This window comes from Pelodiscus sinensis, chromosome 3 (assembly GCF_049634645.1).
Source record: "Pelodiscus sinensis isolate JC-2024 chromosome 3, ASM4963464v1, whole genome shotgun sequence".
Taxonomy (NCBI): Eukaryota; Metazoa; Chordata; order Testudines; family Trionychidae; genus Pelodiscus; species Pelodiscus sinensis.
In genome coordinates, this window is record NC_134713.1 from 59,418,755 (window position 1) to 59,432,606 (window position 13,852).

At 41.8% G+C, this 13,852-nt stretch overlaps 1 long non-coding RNA gene across 1 annotated transcript in view; it reads left to right on the plus strand.

Annotated features, from left to right (window-relative positions):
• The first annotated feature begins 508 nt into the window (after nucleotides 1-508).
• The window catches only part of LOC112544620 (uncharacterized), a 37,031-nt gene continuing 23,687 nt past the window's right edge, over nucleotides 509-13,852 (plus strand). The window contains exon 1 of the long non-coding RNA XR_012902585.1: nucleotides 509-639. This is a non-coding gene — a long non-coding RNA (uncharacterized LOC112544620). The remainder of the gene's footprint in view (nucleotides 640-13,852) is intronic.

Genomic DNA, 13,852 nt, shown 5'->3' on the forward strand with positions numbered 1-13,852 from the left:
TTTATTGGTACATAGTCGCTGATAGATATTTTGAAATAAAGTATCATAATTAAAACTGGTGAGGTTATATAATTCTATTTTGATAAATAAAATATGAATAATTATGAAATGTGTGCAGAAATTTTTAATTTTTGACACAGAATTCCCCAGGAGTATTAAATTTAAAATTTTTATTCAAACTCCGGTAGCTACCACAAAACAAAATACTTTAAAAACACTTTGTTTAGGTTTTTTATTTTATTTTTATTAGTGCAGGTGTAACCCACACATCTAGTGGGTATGGTTCACTGTCCCATGTAGTGGCACTTAGACCACTTACAGCGAGAAATAAGAACAAGTGAGCTCTACAGCCTAAGCTAAGAGCCAGCTGGCTTTACAGCTCAAGCTGTAGAGGCTCCTAAACTAAGCGGCAGCAGTCCCAGTTTCAAATCTTCCCAGTGGCACTGAAGTAATTCTTATTATATTTCTTTCTGCTACAGTACACCACACCCAGAAGGTGTGTGGGTTACATACACCACTTACACTACCAATTACAACATACACCATTACATATAATACTTAAACTAAGCAGACAGGGGGCTGCAGATAGGGGAGCTTAAGAGGGAGAGCAAGAGATCCCACCGCTGAACAGGCTGCCAGGTGAGTGTACTAGCTTTTGATGTGAGTGAGTTTGCTCTACTGTTTGAATTTTGATTCTGATTTCAGGTGATTTCAGTTTCAATTACTGTGGCAGTTGGGATTGTGTGTCTGGCAATGTTTGATCCTTTGTTCCCTCAACTGCTTTTGATCAGTCTCAGGATCAACCTTCCCCTGTGTGACTAATGAGGGGATAGGCCTGACCTAGGTGAGCAGGCTTTAAAAGCCAGAGGCAGAGAGACCAGGGGAGCAAAGCAGACAGGACAGTTTGTGACAGAGGGTGGCCTACTATGGTCAGGAAGACCTGCAACACCTGTGTCAGCACTGCTTCTGTCTCCTCCACCTCCACCTGTGCCTGTAGCAGACAGACCACCTGACTATGGATGCCTCTCCCCAGATCCTGGTGTGGTTTTGCAGGGACTATCGCTTACAATTCCCACTTACTGAAATCTAGGCTGGGGGGACCATCCAATGTGAAAGGTGCCTGCTGGTGGAATCTCTCAGGAAGCAGGTGGGAAAGCTACAGGAGGAAGTGGCCTGGCTGAGGAGCATCCGAATCCATGAGCAATTCCTGGACAGTATTCATGTGGAGACAGCTGAGATAGCTGTCCCATTACACAAGACTGATGATACACCACTGGTGGAGGAGGAGATGGCTCAGGGGGCACACTGGCAGCTGGTCACTTCTGGCAGCAGGCAGTGCTCCACCCCTGCTCCCAACCCTCGCACCGTGGTACTGAGAAACCAAAATTCTCTTCTTGATACAGGAGAGCATACAGCCAAGGAGGAGAAGCCTCGTACCCCCAAGGCGGGGAGATCTGCTGCCACCACTGTGAGGAGGAAATGTAGGGTAGTGGTGGTCAGAGACTCTCTTCTGAGGGAGACGGAGGTGCCCATCTGTCACCCTGACATATCATGTCAGGAGGTATGCTGCTTGCTGGGGGCCCATATCCGAGACATTACGGAGGCATTGTCGAGGATTATCCGGCCCTCTGACTACTAACCCATGCTACTCTTCCATGTGGGCACGAATGATACTACAAGGTGTGACACTGAGCAGATCAAGAGTGACTACATGGCTCTGGGAGTATGTGTGATGGAGTATGAAGCAAATGTGGTGTTCTCTTCAGTCCTTCCTGTCAAAGGTAGGAGTCCAGGTAGAGACAGGTGCATCCTTGAATTGAATGCCTGGCTGTGAAGACGGTGTCGCCAGGAGGGCTTTGGCTTCCTTGGCCACAGGATACTATTCCAAGAAAGAATGCTAAGCAGGGATGGGGTTCACCTTTCAAGGAAGGGGAAGACCATATTTGGATGCAGACTGGCTAACCTGGTGAGGAAGGCTTTACATTAGGTTTGACGTGGGCAGGTGGCCAAAGCCCACAGGGAAGTGAAGAACATGGAGACCTAGGAGAAAGGTCAGAAATGGGAGGAAGCATGGGCTATAATAACAGAAAAAAAGGAGGGACAAGGTAGAACTGGGTGGCAAGGTCAAATCAGCATCTTAGATGCCTATATACAAATGCAAGACGCATAGGTAATAAGCAGGAAGAACCGGAAGTGTTAATAAATAAACATAACTATGGCATTGTAGTATCACAGAGACTTGGTGGGATAATACACATGATTGGAATATTGGTATAGAAAGGTACAGCTTACTCCGGCAGGATAGGCAGGGAAAAAAGAGAGGGGATATTGCCTTATATATTTAAAATGTATACACTTGGACTGAGGTGGAAATGGATGTAGGAACCAGATGTGTTGAGAGTCTCTGGGTTAGGTTAAAAGGGGTAAAAAAACAAGAGTGATGTCATGCTAGGGGTCTACTACAGACCACCTACCCAGGTACAAAAGGTGGATGAGGCTTTTTTTAAACAACTAACAAAATAATCCAAAGAACAGGATTTGGTGGTGATGGGAGACTTGAATTATCCAGACATCTGCTGGGAAACTAACACAGCGGGACACAGACTATCCAATAAGTCCTTGGACCGCATTGAAGACTTATTTCAGAAGGTTGAAAAAGCTACTGGGGGGAAGCTATTCACAAGTTGATCTTACCAAATAGGGAGGAGCTGGTTGAGAACTTGAAAGTTCAAGGCAGCTTGGGTGAAAGTGATCATGAAATCATGGAGTTCATGATTACAGGTATGGTAGAAGGGAGAACAGCAAAATAGAAACAATGGATTTCAGGAAGGCAGATTTTGGTAAGCTCAGAAAGCTGGTAGGTAAGGTCCCATGGGAAGCAAGACAAAGGGGGAAAACAACTGAAGAGAGTTGGCAGTTTTTCAAAGGGACATTATTAAGGGCCCAAAAGCAGGAAAGATAGAAAGTATGGCAAAAGACCACCTTAGCTTAACCAGGAGATCTTGCATGATCTAAAAATCAAAAAGGAGTCTCATAAAAAGTGGAAACTAGGACAAATTACTAAAGATGAATATAAGCGAACAATACAGGTATGCAGGGGCAAGATTAGAAAGGCAAAGGCACAAAATGAGCTCAAACTAGATATTGACATAAAGGGAAACAAGAAAACATTCTATAAATATATTAGAAGCAAGAGGAAGACCAAGGACAGGTTAGGCACATTGCTCAGTGAGGAGGGAGACACAGCTATAGGAAATTTGGAAATGGCAGAAGTGCTTAATGACTCCTTTGTTTCAGTCTTCACCAAGAAGTTTGATGATGAAGGAATGCCTAACATTGTGAATAATAGTGGGAATGGGGTAGGTTTACAAGAAAAAATAAACAACGTTAAAAATCACTTAGAAAAATTAGATGTCTGCAAGTCAACAGGGCCTGATGAAATGCACCCTAGAATACAGGAGCTGATAGAAGAAGTATCTGAGCCTTTAGCCGTCATCTTTGAAAAATCATGGAAAAGAGGGGAGATTTCAGAAGACTGGAAAAGGGCAAAGATAGTGCCCATCTATATAAAGGAAAATAAGAACAACCCAGGAAACTATAGACCAGTCAGTTTAACTTCTGTGCCAGGAAAGATAATGGAGCAAATAATTAAGGAATTCATCAACAAACACCGGGCAGATAATAAGGTGATGGGTAACAGCCAGCATGCATTCGTAAAGAACAAATCATGTCAAACCAATCTGAAAGCTTTCTTTGATAAGATAATGAGTCTTGTGGATAAGGGAGAACGGTGGACGTGGTATTCCTAGACGTTAGTAAGGCATTTGATACGGTCTTGCATGATCTTCTTATCAATAAACTAGGCAAATACAACTTAGATGGGGCAACTGTATGGTGGGTGCATAACTGGCTGGATTATCATCCTCAGAGAGTAGTTATTAACGGTTCACAATCCTGCTGGAAGGGCATAACAAGTGGGGTGCCGCAAGAGTCTGTTTTGGGACCGGTAATGTTCAATATCTTCATCAACAATTTAGATACTGGCATAAAGAGTGCGCTTATTAAGTTTGCAGATTATGCTGAACTGGAAAGGGTTGCAACTGCTTTGGAGGATAGGGTCACAAGGAGGAGGGAGAAAATTTGTTCTCCTTGGCCTCTAAGAAGAAATGGGCTTAAATTGTTGCGAGGGAGGTTTAGGCTGGACATTGGAAAAAACTTCCTAACTGTCTGGGTGGTTAAACGCTGGAATAAGTTGCCTAGGGAGGTTGTGGAATCTCTGGAGTTATTTAAGAGCAGGTTAGATGGACATCTATCAGGGATGGTCTAGATGGTACTGGGTCCTGTCATGAGGGCAGGGGACTGGACTCGATGACCTCCTGAGGTCCCTTCCAGCTCTAGTGTTCTATGATTCTACCATCACAGGCACTGTCTCAAACAATTTTTAGCATAGCTGGCATTAAGAACTTCAGGTTACCAGTACAAAATCAGTAACAGTGACATTTAATAAGACAATGACCAACACATGCCTATCATCTACTAAAAGCTTATGTCCAAGATTGTAATTTAGTACTCCCGAGCCACAGGGGCTGAGCACCCATCACTCTGTTGGAAGTCAATGGGAGTTGCAGATGCTTGACACCTCTCAAGACCAGTAATTTAAGGCTCAAACATACTGTGAGCTACCAAGGAGATCAAGGTAAAGTGCGATAGGCTGGAATTTCTGGCTTCCAATGGGTGCACACTCCGTATGGAAGATAGGGGGCCATAAATTCTGCCCCAACTCACACCAGTGGTTGAATCATTTTCCATCTTGGCCTCCTTCATTCTTTGGAATTTACACAGCTTAAATTAAATAATGTCATTTAATTCATCACTGAGGCATTGGACACTTAATGCTGATTGAGTTGCAAAAGGGGGAAAAGCATCCCTCTTTATGCTTTTTTCCCCTCCCACTTATAAATAGATGATTCTTTGTGTCTGACCTTTGATTTAGAAAGACTCCTCCACCCTATGGCTCAGGAGCAGCCTTCTCAGTCTTTCTGGTTTTGCATTTTGCCCAAGAATGTAATTTACTTAAAAAATAAATCTTCCCCTTCATATCAAAATCCCTTCAGTCACTTCTAATTTTAGACTTCCTTAGCAAACACTATCCTGTAATTAAAATATTGACCGAAGAGAATATCACAGAGCTTTCTAGCTCCAGTCAACATTGTTTAATCCCAGAGCCTTGTGTCTCAGAATTTGGTAAACTGACTGATTATATAAAAACATCAGGACTATGTAGGCAAAGGGAGGGACAGTAGCAAAACAGCCTCTGAAGGATTTAGAATAATTCTTTAGCTATACGTAACAAGCTCTGCGTGTGCCCTGAAGCAAGGGACCATGGGGGGGTGTAAACATCCAGAGGGCAGAGCTATGGAAGGGCTATAAAGAAAGGAAGTGGGATGTTATCAATCTCTATTATTCACAGTACATATGGATCCCCAGAGACTGGGAAGTAAAATCCTTTTTAATTAATCAGTTAAATGTTAAGTTTAATCAGATAACCGATAGAACGGGGGTGAACAGGGAGGGGTCACAGCCAGGCTGTAGCAGTCTCCCTGCTGCAGATGTGGGCTGGGCTGGAGCCCTCTGCCTGTGGCGCACCAGGCTGGACCCACTGTGGGCAGAGGCTGCCCGGAGCACCTCCCGCTCAGCAGGCAGGGGGCTGCTCCAGCCTAAATAGTTAACAATAACCGGTAAGCTTCATCTGTTAAGGGTGAGGCTTACTGCTTAACCAGTTAACCATTAACATCCCTAGTCTGAGATCCTCACCTGCAGAGGTTTCTTATTTTTTCCCCCTCCTCTTTCTACCCTTACAATGCGAGTAGAGCCCTGTTAACTGGGTGTGCACCTTTCTGCCTGGCCTGAGGGGTCTCTAACACTAGCAGAGGTCACTAGCATTCAGAATAGTGACAGAAATGTAGCCGTGTTAGTCTGGTGTAGCTGAAACAAAATACAGGACTATGTAGCACTTTAAAGACTAAATGCTCTAAAGCATTCAGACTTTATTTTAAGCTGTGTGAGAGGTGCTGGCTCCTTACACCCTCACACAGCTCCATCTGGTGGTAGGAATGGAGCCCTGCTTCTTCCCACTGTGGGATATAACTGTTAAGTTAGAGTTGCCTGTGTGTTCTGGTTCCTGTGATTAATTGGTTGTGTACCCTCCCCCCATCCCATGGTTTCCTCTTATTTAGAGGAAATATATTGTTAATTAAGAAAAAGGGAAAGCAGATTGGCTGAAGCTAAAAGAGGAGCCCAGAAAACAGAAAGGTGGTTTCAACACCCCAGTTCCTCAGTCCAGGTTTCTGATGGGGGTGGTCTCAAATTTAAAACAGAGCTTAAAAGGAGAGTAATGAGGCCACTATTCAATGTTGGTCACTTGTAATTTTGGAAGTCAAATTAATTTACTTTCTATAATGTTTTAAATTAGAGCCTCCTATTTTTGGTAGCTACAGTGAACTCTTGACTTCTTTCTACCCGTTTTTCCCCCTCACTAATTTTGTAAGTCTGATCCACATCATTTATATTTGTGGCACAAGTGCTGATTTTTAGTTTTGCTGGTGGGTGCTCTTCTCTAGTCCCTCCGCTACACCCCCATGCAGGTGGCATCTGGGTCCCTGGAGCAGAACACAGGCAAAGGGACAACGGCCCAAGCACCAGGACCCACAAAAGATTAATCCAACCCTGCAGGTGCTGGGCACCCCCTATCTTTTTCAGTGGAATCTTGAGCCCTGCAGCACCTGACGAGTTGTGCTCTATTCCCTGTGATACAAAGCTATGACACAGCAGTGTACGCTTCCTGTTTTCTTACAGTTTTGAATTAGTAACTACTTTGCAGCAAAAACTATAAAATGGAACTATAAGTCCTCTCCTTGGCTGGGGCTGAAGCTTTGCTAAAGTAATGCCTTCAAGAAAAACATAAAAAGAGCTCTTCAAAAGCACACTGTCAAGGTTAGGTTAATCTGCCCTCTCCATTATCTCTGGTAGGTCTTAATTGAAGGACTCTGATGAGGTATTAGCTGGATCATTCTAAAATATATTAATATGATCCAGATTGGAGACACCCCTTGTTCTTATCCAGGGGATAACTACAACCTGGCCTCTGAAAGGGGACTTGGAGGCACAAAGAAAGAACTATATCAGGGTCCCATCCACCTGCCCCTATGTGACATCCAACAGCAGAGGGTATGCAACTTCACCTTAAACATTGTACCAGAACAGTCTTCTCACCACATGCCTGGGGAAAACAAAAAGCCTTTTACATACCTAATGCACAATGTGCCCCGACACTCTGTCACCATTTCATAGAGTTGAATGACTAAAGGGACCCTATACAAAGCTATGGCCAAAAGGCAAGAAGGCTTTGTGTGATTATTATGATTGGAGTAAAATCCTTGTTAAAAATGTCTAGAATAAAGCAGATGGTTCAACTTACTGAGATCTTTTCTCTATTTTCATTACAGTACTTGTTATTTTGGCTTATTCCACCTGTCTGCATAATTTCCCTGCTCTGGTGAGCCTACAATGCCTTTTATAAACTAGTTTCATGTGTCTGAGAACATATTCTCAACCTCTCAGGTGCCAGGAGGCAAGCTGTACTAACACATGTATGGCCACTGAAAGCCAGCCTATCTTTTATATCTTTCCTCATGCTGAAAACTGGCTGACTACTGTGGTTTCCAGAAGTTTCTCATGCCAAATGCATGTGATAGTACAATGTTACAAACAATGCCAAAGTTCACTGGAACGGGGGTGAATCTATTGACTGACATCTTTCAATTTGACAGGAACATATTATTATTTGAAAGTGTGGGAATATCGCCCATTCTGTTATTCAAGACCACCTCATGGAGAAAAGAGCAATAGCATAAATACATGAATGACTGCTACTTGAACCAGAACTAGCTGTACAGAAAGTTGTCCTTAATATCAGCCAAACAAACTCTGATAGTCTAGAAACTAAACTTATTGCTCTGGAGTAATCCAAGCAGTGAGGCTCTGTCTAGACTGGCAAGCTTTTCCGGAAAAGCAGCTGCTTTTGTGGAAAAACTTGCCAGCTGTCTACACTGGCTGCTTGAATTTCTGCAAGAACACTGACGATTTCATGTAAGAAATCAGTGCTTCTTGCGGAAATACTATGCTGCTCCCATTTGGGCAAAAGTTCAGCTCAGATTTGTTTTGCGCAAAAAAGCCCCGATGGCGAAAATGGCGATCGGGGCTTTTTTGCGGAAAAGCACGTTTAGATTGGCACGGACGCTTTTCTGCAAAAAGTGCTTTTGCAGAAAAGCGTCCGTGCCAATCTAGATGCTCTTTTCCACAAATGCTTTTAATGGAAAACTTTTCCATTAAAAGCATTTGCGGAAAATCATGCCAGTCTAGACGTAGCCTGAGTGTATTAACGTTAAAGTCCTCAGATGGCATGGGGTGGCAGACAAATATTGGGGATGGAGTACAGTTCATAATGCTAGTAAGGGATATGCATTTCAGCATCCTCCATTACTCCAAAGTCATGTTTTTACTATGAATCTATGCTGAATCTGGCTCTCTTTTTTCTCCTGCACCTGCGGCCCAGTGTCCTCTAAATTATAAGCTTTTTAGGAAAGAGCTATGTCTTACTTTTCTGTATGGGTTGGTCCAAACACAAAAGCTGTATCTGTTTGTCTTTATCAGTTTAGTTAAACTGGGGCAAGTTATATGAATGGACACACTTATATCATTTTAAACCTCAATATAACTGTCTCAGAGGTGTAGCTGTGTTAGTCTGTAACTTTAAAAACAATTAATAGTCCTGTAGCACCTTAGAGACTAACAAATATATATAATTTATTTTTGTTATTCAGATGAGCTGGAAGCTGGATTAGAAATAACAGGAACCCAGACTTTCAATATATAGATATAGATTATAGCAATATAATTGGTTATATAAATCTTCAGATGCAAGATAAACGGATATAAGACAGGTTCACACTAATAGAGTTGTTAAATATCATGTTTCATCAGTTGCAACATGTATAGTACAGGCCAAAAGCACTCAGCACATTGGCTTCAGATAACCCATGAATAGCGTGGAATGCTAGGAGACTTTTACAAATGTAAACCACACTTCTGAAAACAGGTAAATGAGTTAATTAGCCCTTCTCTTACCATCTGGAATCTAGATAATTACAGTTCACCTTTCCTTGTTCTTCAGCTGATTTTTTATATTGATATTTACAGACCTTGAGGTGGGTTGTACTCAACCACACTGATGCTAGATACAGGCTCAGCTATGTTTAATCTGCCTACATCTTCTTACTTGCAAGTTTTTCAGACTATGACACCTTACCTATTGAAATTAAATCAGATGTTTGAGAACTAGCTTGGATAAGGCAAAGATAGACCATTAGAACATCTAGTCTGACCTCCTATAATATTTGAAATTACTTTTTTTACTGTTTTAAACCTCTACATTGTTTTTGAATGTGTTTCTTCCATACCTGCACAGGATAGCCCTTCCTTTTTTAGACTCTCCGTCGCAGTGTGGGACACTACACTAACACTTCTAAATGAAATCCTCTTCAATTTATCTTTGATCTAGTAAAGCTTTGCTGACAAGCATGAAAAGTGCGATTCAGGAAATTCATGATACTGTGTGGATAGTTTCGCCCTAGGGAACCAGTAAATTCTATCTATGATAGGTTTTACCCCTTTCCTTCCTTTTTTGGCCATTTTCAATAATTTTTTTCTAGATTACTTTTATTCTTTTTTAAAACCTCCTGAGAGGTTTACTGCATGGAAAAGTGTTTCATCCTGTAAATAATTGAGAGGGAACTCAGCTCAGAGCAATGAACATGATTCAGGGTCTGGAGGGATAGACTTACTGCATAAAGAAAGATTAAAACAAATACATACAGTATACACAGCAGGCTAAGCAATGATTACGTGATGAGGAAGACATGATAACTGACTGTACTGCAAATATTTGAAGGGTATAAACATGAAGGCAACAAAGCAATTAATTAAAATGGTATTACAATGGGATACAACTAGGAGGGATAGAATCTATACCATCTACCTTCTGAGACATTTATATTAATTATAATTATTATTTATTTTTGCAAAGTAACACTCCGGAATGGGCTTGGCACTTTCTAAATACAGAGGAAAATGCAGCCTCTACCCTGAAGAATGTAGACAAAGACAGATGAGAGGAGAAGGGAAAGAATGCTATGTACAAGCAAAATAGGAAGGATGATAGACATGTATGTTATTAGTGACAAGGTTGTTCATTTGTTTATTTTATTTAAACACACTAAATTCTCCTTCTTTCTATGCAGTTCAGCCTCCTTGTCTCCCGGTTTTAATGCCACTGTCCTTATTCCAAACTCTTCACACCAATGAGTGACAAAATCATAAAATAAATAAATACAGTAAATAAGCATGTGACTTAGCGGCTGTGTCTAGACTGGCAAGTTTTTCCGCAAAATCAGATGATTTTGCGGAAAAACTTGGCAGCTGTCTACACTGGCCGTTTGAATTTCCGGAAAAGCACTGACGATCTCATGTAAGATCGCCAGTGATTTTCCGGAAAAACTATGCTGCTCCCGTTTGGGCAAAAGTCTTTTTCCGAAAAACTTTTGCACAAAAGGGCCAGTGTAGACAGCATAGTACTGTTTTCCTCAAAAAATCCCCAATCGCGAAAATGGCAATCGGGGCTCTTTTGCGGAAAACCGCGTCTCGATTGGCCACAGACGCTTTTCTGCAAAAAGTGCTTTTGCGGAAAAGCATCCTGCCAATCTAGATGTACTTTTCCGAAAATGCTTTTAATGGAAAACTTTTCCGTTAAGAGCATTTTCGGAAATTCATGCCAGTCTAGACATAGCCAGCCAGTTTTCTGTAGGCATTGTGGAAGAAGTGGGCCTTAAGGAAGGATTAAATAAGGAGCAAGTGTTGGCAGCAGAGAGATGGACAGAGGGCCCCAGGCACTATAGCATGCAGAAATGAAATGAAGAAAAGGAAATCTTTAACTTAGATTGAATAAAAACAGGAGAAGCATTGGACTGTTCAAAAGAGCAAAGCACCAGAAGAACAGGAAGCTGGTCTCTATAGTGATCAGTGAGCTCCACCGGATATATATGAGTAGCAGCACTATTGGGAAATTTATGTGGATTCCAGACAAGGTAGTGAAGTGCACAAAAGCCATTGGGAAAGTGATCGCTGCACTGCAGGATAGTGCTTGGAGAGCTATTGCAACCAGCCATGCTAATTTCTGTGCATACGAGCACTTAAATAGTTCAAAGTTATCAAATAGGAAAATTTCTCTTGGATTCCTTTCCATTCCTTTAGTTAAACTCAACGCCACTTGGTTCTTATGTTTGACAAAAATAAGAGCATCTTGTGTAGCTCACAGACGCTCCTTTTTACTTTTTATTAGTTGTTAGAAGAATACTATTTTTTCTAAACAGTTCAAAGAATTGTGGTCCTTGAGACAGTACCATTGCAGCAGCTCTTTGCTAACTACTAATAATAATTAATACTAATCAACAATTTCCATTCATGAATCCCCAAGTATTCTTTACTACTCTGCTATTCTATTTCATTACTCTATGTTACATATAACATAACTGAAGCAAATGAAAAAAATATGTTTTAAGCTGTTCTTAAGGACCAGCATCAAAGAAGAGATGCCATAGGGGAAGATGGGGCCACCGGGCCCCTGAACTTAACTCACATGAGGCAATGAAGCCACATAGGGAAATGCAGTTGAACATTGGACTGATTGGAATTAAAATATTTTGCCATTTCCAACCTGAATTATTCATTCTGAGAAAAAATTCAGTGCATCAACTTTGTCAGAATTTGGGATGGAAATTCCAGTTTTTGCTTAGCTCTGTTTGTCAAAGAAACAAAGAGGCTTTTTCAGAAGGACAGTGAGGAGAAACTATTAAAGGGATTTGGTGGGGTTTGGAGATAAAATGGGTAGAAAGCAGACAAAGAAGGTGTTTTTAGTACTGTGCATCCCAAAATAGCCTGACTGCAGAATTGAGGGTTAGAAAGTGCAGTGGACTCTTGTTGAGCTATGCCATGTACATGCATATTACTCCAACTAATTTCTATACAGCTTAGAACTGGGTTGGTTGGTTTCCTGATATTTCATTAAGTGCCACAAGTTTCAGTTCTATCATGTTAGAAATTTGGACGCCTGTCCTGCTGTGCATTTGGGAATGTGACTAAGGCTATGATTCAATACATGTTCTCTTTTTGTGCTTCTTTATCACTGGTCTCATTATCTAACATTTCATGGTAGAATCTCGCTTTATTGGAAAGATTTATTTGTTTCATATGTTCCTGGTTGCAACCTTCTGCTCAGCCACAGTTGGACAGCTCTGCATTCCAGGGCTGTCTGCCTCAGCCATGTAACACAAAAAAACCCCTGTGCCTGGATCTCTCCAGAGTGCAGGCTATCAGATTAGTACATATAGGCTTACAGTGTGAAATGTATGAAACCACTTAGCTGCCTAAACTCAGCTTTTGGAACCTAAATCCATTTTTAGGCCCATGTCTTCCACTGTGATCAATAAAACTTTGGCCAAATTCTGAAGGTGCTTGAAATCACTTGGGATATGTCTAGACTGCAAGCATCTTTCAAAAGAAGCTTTTTCGAAAGAGCTTTTGAAAGAGAGCATCCACACCTCAAAACCAGATCGAAAAAATGAGAGCATCTAGACTGCATGGATGCTCTCTCAAAAGATAGCCCTGATTGCTATTCACAGAATGGCCACCATGGCACCTGTGCTTTTTTCGATACCCTCTTCTTTCAAAAAATGTCCTTGTTCTGCATCCACATACCTTTTTTCGAAAGAGCTCTTTCAAATAAGGCATTCTTCCTTGTAATTTGAGGTTTACCAATGTCGAAAAAACCCTGCATACTTTCAATTTAATTTCAAAAGAACATGATTGCAGTGTAAATACAGGTGAAGTTTTTTTCATAAAAAGGACAGGTTTTTCAAAAAAACAATGTAGTCTAGTCATACCCTTGCAGACTAACTTTTTCAAAGTAAAAAAATCCCTTGGCACCTAAATGTTTGCCTCTGGGCATTCATGCTGCTGTGTTAATCCAGACATCTAGCCTCTTACCTCCTAATTAAGCCCCACAGCAATTTACAAACCAGGAAAAGGTAGGTGTTTGACCACCTAACTCACTCCAGGAGCCCAATCCAGGAGGCACATTCAGCTGTCACCTACCAAATTAGGCCAAATCTGGCTGGCGGCAGTGGGTCAGATGGTAGAATGTTTAGCCTAGTGGCTAGACCACTTGCATGGGATGTAGGAGACTCAGGTTTAATTCCCCACTCTCTACCAATGCCAGATAAGGATTTGAATAGAAATCCCCTCCCTCTTAGGTGAATGCTCCAACTATAGCACTTCTTCAGTCTCTCCTCTCGCAGCTGTTCTACTGTAGATTTCAAAGAAAGAACAACTGGATCAGAGAGAGAGAGGAAAAAAAACTCTGCAGTCCAGGAGTTTGGGGACCCACCAAGAGTGTGCAGGAGACCCTCATTTAGATCCCCACTACTAAAATCTCTCCTTCATGGTTTATCCATCACTGAACAGCTTCAGCAGGAGAGAGAGAGAATCTCCCCACCTCAGAATATTCCATTGCTCAGTAAGCAGAGCATTCTTCTGAGAAATGAAAGACTCCTGTTCAACCCTTTCCTCCCCTGCTGCCAGGGAGAGGGGGATTGAACCTGTGTGTCCCAGAGCCCAGCGGACTGCACTAATCTCAGGGCTAAAAATTGTATGTTGGGAACCATGTCCTGCTCCTCTGGCT